Genomic DNA, 12606 nt, shown 5'->3' with positions numbered 1-12606 from the left:
TATAACCAAAGTCCTTGGTTATAACAAGGTTGCATTCGTTAGAGGACAACGTGGCTGACGACATTACAGCATTAATGAAAAGGAGGAGAAGAATGGGGGTCCGGGAGGAGACCGTATAGCCTATACGTAGTACTATATACTAGAAAGCTTTGTGTTTATGTAATGGTGCCCTTGGTTTATCTGAGTGGTTTAAGGCTTTATCTGTTTGTCTACTTGTCTAATTTGTGTGCTTCCGTGGTTCCTGGTTCTGTTTATTCAGTACTTGTTTAATATGTGCGTTTTCGTGGCTACTTTTTATATAAGGGGAAGAAATAATATGTGATTTCTCTGATTTTTTTGTTTTTGTTTTGTTTAACAAACTTCCCGACATGAGTCTAACGAGGTGACAATGATATAGACTAAAAAGAGTCCCTCTCTTTTTCTTAATCGTAGGAACTTGTTTTATTTTATTTTTGTTCGTTTTGTTTTTGTTCAGAAGGAGGTCTGGTTTAATAGGAATGCGGTTTATGTCCTGTAGAAACAGGATTTTGGTCCGACACGAATTAGGATTTTAGACCCAGCGGTGGGTTGTAGGGCATCCAATGTGTTCGTTCCATTTTAATCCAGTACGAGCGGGGTTTCTGCTCTCTCTCTCTCTCTCTCTCTCTCTCTCTCTCTTCTCTCTCTCTCTCTCTCTCTCTCTCTCTCTCTCCACACCTTCAGGGCGACGACTTTCCTATAAATAGGTCCACGATGATGAATTAGTCATATCCGCGTTGGATGGTACGCTGCATGAAAACCACAACCGCTAGACGCAGGTGCTGACAATTGCACCACGTGGTTCGGGCCAGTTCAACAAAGAGCCGTGTGAAAGGTGTGAAAGCAGGTGCGTCATCGCAATACACTTTCACTACAACCTCTTCGAATGACCGAAAGGGAAAGGGATAAAATAGCAATTGTCTTACGCTTATACAGGTGTAGTACCATATATAGGTACTATTACTAGTACAAGGCGCGTTGGAGGTTTGGTGCGTCAATAGGTCTCTCTTGTTACCAACTTATACCAAGCTCGGATGTGACACTTGTCCACTACATTATAGACCTGTAATTTATGATTATTAATAATCTCAGCACTATAATTACTTATGATTTATACTAGGTCTGAATATCGTTCATGAAAAAAAGGCCTATCTTCAACCAAGGTCAGATGCGGCACTTCTCTTAGACCTATGATTTATGGTTATAATTTCAGCAATATGATAATTTAAAATGTACGGTAGGTTCGAGTATCGTTTACGTAAACGTCTCTCATCTAATGAGCAAAGTAACGCAGCGGATACAATGAAAAACAGTTTTGTAGAGGGCACCAACGCTCGCTCATCTGACGCAGGAAATTACGCACCGGTTCTATACCGAGAAGACAGATAGACGTAGGTAGCGGTCAAGGCCTACTTGGAACTGACGCATTTCCTCATCAAATGGAGGCGAGATTCTGCTGAAATATTACGACGTCTTAGAACGAAACAGACGTAGAAAGAATAAAAGGAACCAAGAATGCAAATTAAGGTTATTTTATGTAGTTCAGTTTAGGACGGAGTTTATGAAACACAAGTCGCAGTCGCAGATGTTGAACCCAATCACTCGCAGGTGTTTGCGCGCAGGGTTATTTATATATAAAATTCGCACTTGCGCGATCATGGTTATTATAGTAATGTTTAAAGAAACACGTTATTATATATATATATATATATATATATATATATATATATATATATATATATATATATATATATATATATATAGCTTCACTTTTACCGTTCCACAAAGCTCGCTTTTTCAGTTTCCCGCACTTAAAAGTAGAACTTCTTGTCGACACACTTGCCTTCTAAGCACTTAAATAAATAAATATATATATATATATATATTATATAATTTAATATATATATATATAAGTGCGTACAAGTATACAACTCCTACGACGAGTTTGAAGAAGATGAAGAGGAAGAGGAGGACCTTGTCTCTCCGGAGACCTTCCTTCGAATGCCCTGTCGTTATAACACTACGAAACGTCCCCCTTTGCTTGTAGACAGAGGACGACGGTATACTTACTCCTGTACATACGTGTTGGAGACCCCAACGATTCTTATCTATAGGGGTATGAGACGGTTCTAGAACCCTCCTGAGGAGTATTTCGCGATGTCTCGACGGGATTGCGTGTTCACCTGGAGCGTTTTCACGCGAGGTCGTCATCGACTATGAACGACGATTTCATCTCTGGTCTAATTGCGCCTACAGGAGCGTCTTTCGCTAAGCGCTAAATTAAAATCGTTAAATTTCTCTCGCCAGGGCGTTCCTCCCTCCTCCTACGCCGTCGTCGCAATCCTTTCGTTGTTTTATCTAGGCCTATTGTCTTCTTCGTAGGCTTAAAGTCGCAAGGTTCCATGGCACGTTTTGGAAGAGAGTATTTCAGCGGAAAACGGTTTCGTAGGTCTAAGTGCTCTTCTTAGCTGTGCTGCTTATACACTTTATGAAGCTTATTAAAATAATATACTTTTCCATACGCGTATTTTAACAGCAAGGATGCCGTGCTCAGCGTAATTTGCGTTAATTACGGGGAATATAATCCGAATGGTTGCAAAGCATTCTTGAGGGGATAAAGCTATGTAGGCCTAGTGCTCTTAAAAGCTACTCTGCTTTTATTTTGTTAATACATTTATGGCGCGAGTTTTTCAGACTTGTATTTTAACATAACAGCAACGTTATATATAACGTAATTTGCGTTAACTACGGTGCATATTGACGTAAGTGAAAAAGCATTCATACGCAGTGAACGGAAAACGCTTAGTCTTCATTTATGGTGAAGCATCTCTCTCTCAGAGAGAGAGAGAGAGAGAGAGAGAGAGAGAGAGAGAGAGAGAGAGAGAGAATGTTGAAGACGATGACACGCCCTTTCTTAGAAGGAGAAAGAGAAGGGCACAGAAGGAGATGGAAGTTCCGTGAAACAAGATGGAGAAGAAGAAGGAGAAAGATGAGAGCAAGAGACTCTTAAACGCTATTTCCGGCGGGAGTGGAAAATTGGCGGGAACGAGGAACAGACGTAATCCCGAGAACCCACTTGAACGCACCCTTCCCTGCCCTGCCCTGCCTTCCCTCTCTACCTCTCTCTCTCTCCCTCTCTGCCAGGTACGATGTGTCACGTACCCTTTAAGAAGGGGGGAGGGAGAGGAGGGAGGGGGGGAGTGAGCGGCGGAGGGGATGGGATGAGGAGGGTGACGAAATGACCCTCCCGCCCGACGTCAGCTCCTGTTGACGTAGGTTGGGGCAGCCCTTTAAGTTTTTTCTTTTATTTATTTATTTATTATATTTTCTGACGCTTGTGGGATGATGCTCTGAAGATTACGTATATATATATATATATATATATATATATATATATATATCTATATATATAGATATGTAAATATATATATGTATATAATATATATATATATATATATATATATATATATATAGAGAGAGAGAGAGAGAGAGATAGAGAGAGAGAGAGAGAGAGAGAGAGAGAGATAATTTCTTCCTCATGCAACACGTATTTCGTACGACCGGGGAAAAACACATTTAATGTCCCCCTCCCCCGCCCCCATCTCCCCAAAAGAAAAATATCCCGGAAAAAAATAAACCCTGACATTACTAAAAACCGGTTTATCGGAATTCAGACCATAAAAAACAAACCAGTTTAAGTTTCCGTTTTCTACCAGTCTCTCCGTTTTCTTTGCAAGTGTGTGTTATAAGTAGTAAAATTCACTATATTTTGGGATAATTTATACCTAAGAAAGAGGATTTTTATAGTGATAATGTAAGTTACAGGGGACTTGGAACTTCAATGCATTATGGCCACTGTATTTTACATATTTATTTACAGTCTTATGTATTTATTTATTAGTTTTACTTTATTTGTCTTTGCTAATGACGTATCTCATCTTTCCGTGTTTGCTGTAGCCCTATATCTCCTGTAACATCTTTGGAACCTTGAATTTCGAGTCAATGACTCCTGTAGTAGGCCTATAACATAATTATAAATATGGGTTTATCTTCTGATTTTTAATAATAATAATAATAATAATAATAATAATAATAATAATAATAATAATAATAATAATAATAATAATAATAATATAATGCAAGAACTCGTAAGAAAAATTAAGATGGATTTCAACTGTCTAGCCCTACGTTAGTCCTATGCTTGCATCGACATAGATGAACATAGCAGCATAGCATAGACGTAACATTTAGTTTTCAATTCGATTAGTACTATGTAAGTCCTGTGCATGAATTAACATATATAAACATAGCAACATGGTATAGGAGTAACATTTAGTTTTTAAATGAATGGACTTATGTTAGTCCTGTGCATGAATTAACATACAGATAAACATAGCAAGATAGTACAAACGTAATGTTTAGTTTTTGATTGGATTAGACCTAGTATGTTAGTCCTATTATTGCATTAACATAGATAAACATAGTATAGACGTAACATTTAATTTCCAATTCGTTTAGTACTATGTAAGTCCTATGCACGAATTAACAGAAAACATGAGATATAGGCTACAGGAAATACAGAAAGAGGAGATAAATCATTAGCAACATTACATAGATGTAACATCTTGTTTGAACTGAATTCCATTGCTCAGGTTTTAGTGTTAGAATTGTCCTACGTACACATGGTTAAATAATTGCACCACATTCTGTAACAAGTACACGTAGGAATAAAGGTATATTGATCTATTCTTACTGGAGTTCCCGTATTCTTCCGTCACGTTACTGTAATAGACTGTACCAGAGTCTAATTTTACTGTAACAATAGCGCATACAGGCGTCGAGGTTTAATATCCATTTTTAAACTAATTAAATTACATGAAAAAAAACTTTTAAAATTAGGCCTATATTGTCAGTTCATATCCTACTATATAGGCTATTGTATTGTACGAAGATTAGGCCTACGTTCTTCATCCATTTCCTACATAGAATAACGTATTGCAATAAAATATGAAATTGTGTTGAGTAAAATCTACAGGTCAGTATCAAAATCTTGTGTTCACGTAGGCATATAGTGCCTTAGGTTGCAGTGTTGCATAAAACAATTCACCTGTACTGATTCTGGCCGCTGTCAGCCATCAGAATGTTCACGTAGGCCTATAGGGCATTAGGCTACGGTACTGCAGCAAAATATAAAGTCAATATTTTGTGTTCACGTAGGCCTACAGTGCCTTGGGCTACATCATTGCATAGAAGCATACAGTGGTAGCTATTGATTTAAATTATTGCTCAGTCATCACAATCTTGCGTTCACATGGGCCTATAGTGCCTCAGCCTACTGTTTGCGTTTAATATTCAAGTGAAATGTACGGCAAATGTTTTGCGTTCACGTAGTCCTACAGTGCCTTAGACCACAGTATTGCAATAAAATATACAGTTGTATTGATTAAACCCACTGATTAGTCATGAAAATATATACTACATGTAGGCCTATATTGCTTTAGGTTACAGTAAAATTCAAATATACAGCCAGTATTTTGCGTTAACGTAGACCTATAGTTTCTTTTGACTCCAGCTTTGCACTCTGTAGGATTTCCTGTAACAATAGCGAGGCTGACACAGGATTAACGTCCTGGTCTAACGGACTGGCCGCTGGGCCAGAACCGGCCACGCAGGGAGATTTGGCGGAAACCGGAATTGCAGTTTTTAAGAAATAACTGTTGAGACGAAATTCAATTGGTATATAGTTTGAAGTATTTAGACGTTTGATATTTCTACCGATCAGACCAGGAAAAACGAACCGCTATTGCGCAGTTAACAGGAAAATGCCTGTTGTAAATGACGGTCATTGACCGAGCTCTCTCTCTCTCTCTCTCTCTCTCTCTCTCTCTCTCTATATATATATATATATATATATATATAGAGAGAGAGAGAGAGAGAGAGAGAGAGATAATAATAATGGATAAACTACAAGCCCAGATAACTCTCTCTCTCTCTCCTCAAAGGTTTAGACCAAGAGGCCAGTCACCTATACAACGCGTATCTAATGACCTGGTGAGGCGACATTGCCCACTGTAAACCGTTACTTCTTTCTCTCCCTCTCTCTCTCTCATTTTTTCTGCGTCTCTCTCTCTATGAGATTTACTAATCCTTGTAACTCCTTATAACTCTCTCTCTCTTTCTCTGAGACATCCTTATCCTTGTAACTCCTTGTAATTCTCTCTCTCTCTTTTTCTCTGAGACATCCTTATCTTTGTAACTCTCTCTCTCTTTGAAGCGTCTTAATCCTTGTAACTCCCTGTAACTCTCTATCGGTGAGACATCGTAATCCTTGTAACTCTTTCTCTCTCTCTGAGGCATCCTAATCCTTGTAACTCCTTGTAACTCTCTATCGGTGAGACATCCTAATCCTTTAACTCCTTGTAACTCTCTCTCTCTCTCTCTCTCTCTCTCTCTCTCTGAGACATCCTAATCCTTGTAACTCCTTGCAATTCTCTCTCTCTCTCTCTCTTTGAGACATCCTTATCCTTGTAACTCTTTGTAATTCTCTCTCTCTCTCTCTCTCTCTCTCTCTCTCTCTCTCTCTCTCTGAGGCATCCTAATCCTTGTAACTCTCTCTCTCTCTTTGAAGCATCCTAATCCTTTTAACTCCTTGTAACTCTCTATCGGTGAGACATCCTAACCCTTGTAACTCTCTTTCTCTCTCTCTCTCTCTGAGACATCCTAATCTTTGTAACTCCTTGCAATTCTCTCTCTCTCTCTCTCTCTGAGACATCCTTATCCTTGTAACTCCTTGCAACTCTCTCTCTCTCTCTCTCTCTCTCTCTCTCTCTCTCTCTCTCTGAGACATCCTAATCCTTGTAACTCCTTGTAACTCTCTATCGGTGAGACATCCTAATCCTTGTAACTCTCTCTCTCTCTCTCTCTCTCTCTCTTTTATTATTAACTTCTGAAATCTTCACAACAAGCGCCAACAACACTTGTTAAAATACAGCACAGGTTATCGACCTGTCAATAATAACCTGTTGTTGATCTGTAATTAACTCGTAATCTGGGTTATATAACAGGTCAGTCAAATCGATAGCACAGGTGTTTTTCCCAGGTTATTGAAACCCAGCTCAGGCAAATGAGAGAGAGAGAGAGAGAGAGAGAGAGAGAGAGAGAGAGAGAGAGAGAGAGAGAGAGAATTTCTCTCTCACAATTATATATATGCTTAAATATCACAGTCGATACACGTGGCTTCATTAGGTAAGCGAATATACCACAATAATGATAATTATTATTATAATAATCGTAATTATAATAATTACAATGACCCCTTCAAGAACAAACTCATTACAACATTTTAAACAACACAGCCCATACGGGAGCTGGTCCTGTCATCATGAGTCCCAAATTTCGGGGTGGGGGGAGTGGGAGGGGGAAATATTGCAAGTCATTGGCCCACCTTAAAAAAACAGATAGAAAAATAAAAATAAAAATAGTCCCTTGTACGTGTTTTTTCATTTTTTTTAATTTGTTAAAATTTTTTTCTTTTTTTTTTTTTTTTTTTTTTTTTCATTTTATAGGTTTGTCCTTAAAGTAAGTTTGATGACAATCTAGGTCTCTCTCTCCTCTCTCTCTCTCTCTCTCTCTCTCTCTCTCTCTCTATATATATATATATATATATATATATATATATATATATATATATATATAATATATATATATATTGCACCTTTTAAACCACACTGCATATTTAATACATCTCTCTCTCTCTCTCTCTCTCTCTCTCTCTCTCTCTCTCTTTCTTTCTCTTAATCCTTCTCTACACCAAGAATCCTTTTATGAAAACCTACAACAAATGGAATAAAAAAAAATGACGATTACAATATATAAGTTAAAAATAGCCCAAATCATCTCATGGCCGCCATCTTGAAGGGCGAAAGCCTCCATGTTGGAGGTCAATATGGCTGACGACAAGATGGATTTTGTTTGCTCACTGGGATGGTGATGAAGGCTACTCAAAAAGTGTACCTGACCTGAGAGAGAGAGAGAGAGAGAGAGAGAGAGAGAGAGAGAGAGAGAGAGAGAGCTGTAAAGTGTCTAAGTAAAAAAATATATAAAACATATAAATAAAATATAAAATTTTTCATTTACATTTTAAAAATATATTCTGTGGGTGAGATAGCTGCTATGTCTCGTAGACAACCAGTTATTTATAACCTCTATTATAGCGCTACAACCCACAACAGCCGACTAATAACCGCTAAAACCACGCCTTCGACTCCCCACCCTTGCCCTAGGATCGAGCCCGCGTCGAAAAACCAGCTAAACGGTTAAGTAAAACGATTAAAAAGAAAAAAAAAAAAAACCAGACTCGGAGAAAGTGCGAGCATGGAGGAGCTATCATCATTAGACTTAACAGCTTGCGAGAGATAAAGAGAATCTTCCCACGATCATCGCCATCGCTAAGCGCTTTCAGCATTTACCGTCTAAACAAGCGCAGAAAATCTCCCTGGCGTGTGCGTGCGCGCAAGCGAGAGCGCGCAGGAAAAGGCTGAGGATAGTAGGAAAGCTAGGAAATGCGCACATGCGCGTACAGACACACACGTACACACAATGCGGCCTTGCCATTATGAGTCTAAATGCAACGGCGAAAGCCTTGAACTTTTTCCCTTAGAATACAATTACTTGTCTTTTGGCTGTTGTGTGTGTTTGTGTTTTTCTAATCCTTCGTTTGAGTTTTCTTTTAGTGTGCTTTTTAATGTTGTTTTCTTCTGTCTTGTTCTGTTGTTTTTCCTTGGTGCTGTTCCGTTTCTCTGTTGGTGGCAGCGAGGGCAGACTGACTACAAACTGGTTGGTAGGCACACTCCAATAGAAGTTTTGAGTTGTACTGTAGGCCTATACCTCTATATCTATCACGTTTCTAAACATTGTATATGCATATTCATACATTAATTACTGTATATACACAAGGACAGACGCACATACACGCCCACAATAAAAAAAACACCCTTAAAATCAAAACCAATAAACAACTGATTATAAAAATAAAAACTCAGAAAATACGCTACTTTAGACTTAAGAGTTGAATGGCATATCTCTCGCTTTTTGATCACTATATTCATAAATATACAGTAATTACTGCTAAGTAAACAAGGACAAGGCAGCCATACATACGCATACAATAAAAAAACATCCTTAAAACGAAAAAAAAAAAAACTGATTACTTTATAAATAAAAGCTTAGAACAACGCCATTTCCACAATCAGTATAGCTCTCGAATAAAACTCCCGCGCTCTTAGTCTACGATTGCATTTATATTCTGTTCAGGCGAATCTGTCAGGTCTGAGAGACATAATAAATAGTTCCTAAGGTCCGCGAGGTATGGAAACCGCCACCCTTGACCTTTGGAAAGATCTGTGTCTGTCTGTCTGATTGCCTGTTTGTCTGTCTTTGCGTTACTAAGGGGAATGTCATGGCGAGTTTAAAAAAAATGCGTGGCAGAATGTTGGAGTCGAAATTGTTTGTTTTCATTTGAGTTTATTTATCAAATAGAACATTAATTAACTAACTCTACATGAGTTTGTTTAATTGTTATTAATTAACCTTCTTGATTTGTTATGCTTTTTTTGTTCAAATGTCGTGTTTTAATCGTTTGTATTCACCTCCCACAGACTCGTATTACATTATGTTAAAATATGGCGCTGGAGGCAGGCCACATCAAATATCATTATATTTCTCGTTTATTTATCATCGATCTAATTATTCATGTAGATTTTAATCATCCGTGAGCATTATACATTCTATATACATTTATTTTACCCATCAGTCGTGACTAACGAACGTTTACCAAAGTATTAAACGGCAAACTTCACTAGACCTATCGACGTGCATGAAATCAAGACACGTTAGACCGAACGCACTATTTAACTTGTTTTTTTATTTTTTCATTTTCCCCTTTGTATTTTCAGGGACACGTCAAAGCCTCCGAAGGGGACGCAAGACATTCCTCCTTCTCGGTCTCTCTCAAACCTTGACGTCAAAGCAACTACTGCTTTTTTTTTTTTTTTTTACATAAAAAAAGAGAGCAATGTTATGGAAGGTCAATTTTATCAGATGGTGGTATACCAGATCGGCCATAGTGTACGGTTGACAACCCCATGCCTGTAGCACTACACTCCTGTAGCCGTTTTGCCCCAAGAAAGGAGCCATATGGTGACTATATATTCACACGCATGTAAAATATAGATAAATCAAGATATATATATGTAAAAAAATCCTGTTATTTGGTGACGTCATAGCAAGCTGTAACCGTTACAATGTCTGTTACTTAGACGTTCACGCTGTGATTTGTGCATGACTGTTATCTATATATAATAATATATATGTATTTCATTTTGCACCGTTTCAACGATAGTGCAAACTGTTCCCGTACATTTATGTGGAAATACTTAACCATCTCACATTAGCAAAGACAAAAACAACGAACAAATAAAATAAAAAACGAAAAAAAAAACTTTTGCTCATAGCGTGCAAGATCTAACAAAGCTTCGAAACGAACGTATCCAGTACGTAACGCATCATTATCAATTTCCTTTTAAATTGGGATTACTTGCATATAAATTCAATATATAATGATTTATAGGTTTATATCTATAATATCTAAGCACACCAATTTTATTTGATAATTACTAGAGAAACCATTAAAACAAACGTAATTTATAAACGCTACCGACTGACGTAGACGTACTTCTAAACATCCCAGTGAGCAAATGGCGCCGTGTGACTTACGTCCTTCATAGCAATCAAACGTAACGTTACGTCGCCGTTACGTCGCTATGTGCGTATCTGTTACTGCCCCATACCGGCTCCGATTACGTCGTTTATGCAGCCATGCATATTGATGAGCCTATGTAGGATTAAAATAAATAAACTGACTGGAGCGAGATGATGCTGGTTACGAGCGCGTTGAACGTAACCTGGAATGGCGATGTGGTTGTTGATTTTGTTGTTGTTGTTGTTACGCTGGAGAAGTTGTGATAAGATAAACAAATGGAATACGATGGTTAGTAACATGTCAAGATTATTTTTACACCCATTTACATCATATCCAATGTAAAAATATCTATTGGTTATCTTATAGATCTAGGTTTTAATTATAACTGGAATGGTGACAATGTTTACCTTGTTATGGCTTTTTGTTATACTAAAAAGTTGTAATAACCGAATAAACAAACGGAATAAGACGGCAAGTATAAAATATACGTATTTAATGCAATCTCTGCTTGGTAAAACGGTAACAATTGATTGAAAGTCGACTTAGGCCTAAAGTCAACAAAATATAGGTCTAGGTCTCGACTTACTTCGTGAGGTTACGTTAAAGTTGTAATAATCCAACAAACGAATGAAATAAGATGGTACGTGTAACGCCTTTTTTGAAACGACATCCAGAGTAAAAATGGGAAGGAAATATTCAAAGATAGTCTAGGCTCAAAGTCAACACGATGTGTAGGTCTAGGTTACGCCAGCACGGCGAGGTTTGCTTGTAACTATTTAATTAACAATTTGCAAGTCACGCTCTCAATTATTTGTATATTCAAATAACGAATTACGATCATGCAGCTAGTTTTACACTATTTTTCATAAGATTTTTATTCATGTTTTCGTCCAGATAAAGTTAATATACCATAGGTCTAACTTGAGGTAGGTTGGTTGTGACGGAAAAAGTACAATTTACAAATTACTTCGTTGCTTATTTGCACATTTAGATTATAATATATTGTCCTACAATAAATAATACACAATTTGACATTAACTGAAAGCTACAACAAGGGTTGTATAGAGTTGTTCAGATAAATTTCACGAGAGTACCAGTAACCTAGCTTCGTCCAAAAAAAGAAAAAAAAAAGAAAAGAAAAAAAGTTGAAATATTTCAACTTCGTTAAACATAAATAATGCCAAAAAGTATTTTATAGCTATATTAATATCATTTAGATTATAATTTATCGTCCTAGAATAAATAATACAAAATTTGACCCTGACTGAAGGCTACAACATGGATTTTATAAAATTGTTCAGATAAATTCCATGAGAGTACCAGTGACCTACTTCATAAGAAAAAAAAAAATCCGAATGATTTCAACTTAGTTAACGTCAATAATGTCATAAAGTATTTTAGAACGATATTAATATCAAATATTCAATAACGATATTAACATGGAGTCGAAGCAACACTTACAAATAGACGGAAATCCAAAAATGCTACCAACTGTGAACTTGAATCTTTGGAGCCGCACCGCACTATATAGGTCTAAAAGCACAAAGCGTACTGATTCCTTGACCAACGTTTGGGGGCATGTTTATACACCGAGTATAATCTAATCAGGGGGGGTGGGGGTTAGGGGTTAGGTGGTTAAGGGGGTGGGGGCATGTGGTGCTTGGAAAGGGAACTCTTAAATGGCTGACGTATCAACCCTTTTGACCTGTGGATTAATGAGTGTTTTCGCATGTTGGCTTGATCTGGGGTGAGTCAGCTCTCTCGTGCGCCTGAAGGAGGGTAAACACATTTGTAACTCTCTCTCTCTCTCTCTCCCTCCTAAATATACT

At 37.5% G+C, this 12606-nt stretch overlaps 1 protein-coding gene across 1 annotated transcript in view; it reads right to left on the bottom strand.

The window, feature by feature from the left end:
* LOC135209089 (transducin beta-like protein 2) overlaps window positions 1–12372 on the bottom strand; it is a 76419-nt gene extending 64047 nt beyond the window's left edge. The window contains exon 1 of the mRNA XM_064241679.1: window positions 12239–12372. The gene's annotated coding sequence lies outside the window, so the exon portion shown is untranslated. The remainder of the gene's footprint in view (window positions 1–12238) is intronic.
* Window positions 12373–12606: the final 234 nt, after the last annotated feature.

This window comes from Macrobrachium nipponense, chromosome 37 (genome assembly GCF_015104395.2).
Source record: "Macrobrachium nipponense isolate FS-2020 chromosome 37, ASM1510439v2, whole genome shotgun sequence".
In the NCBI taxonomy this organism is placed as follows: domain Eukaryota; kingdom Metazoa; phylum Arthropoda; class Malacostraca; order Decapoda; family Palaemonidae; genus Macrobrachium; species Macrobrachium nipponense.
This window is presented reverse-complemented; position numbering and strand designations above follow the sequence as displayed.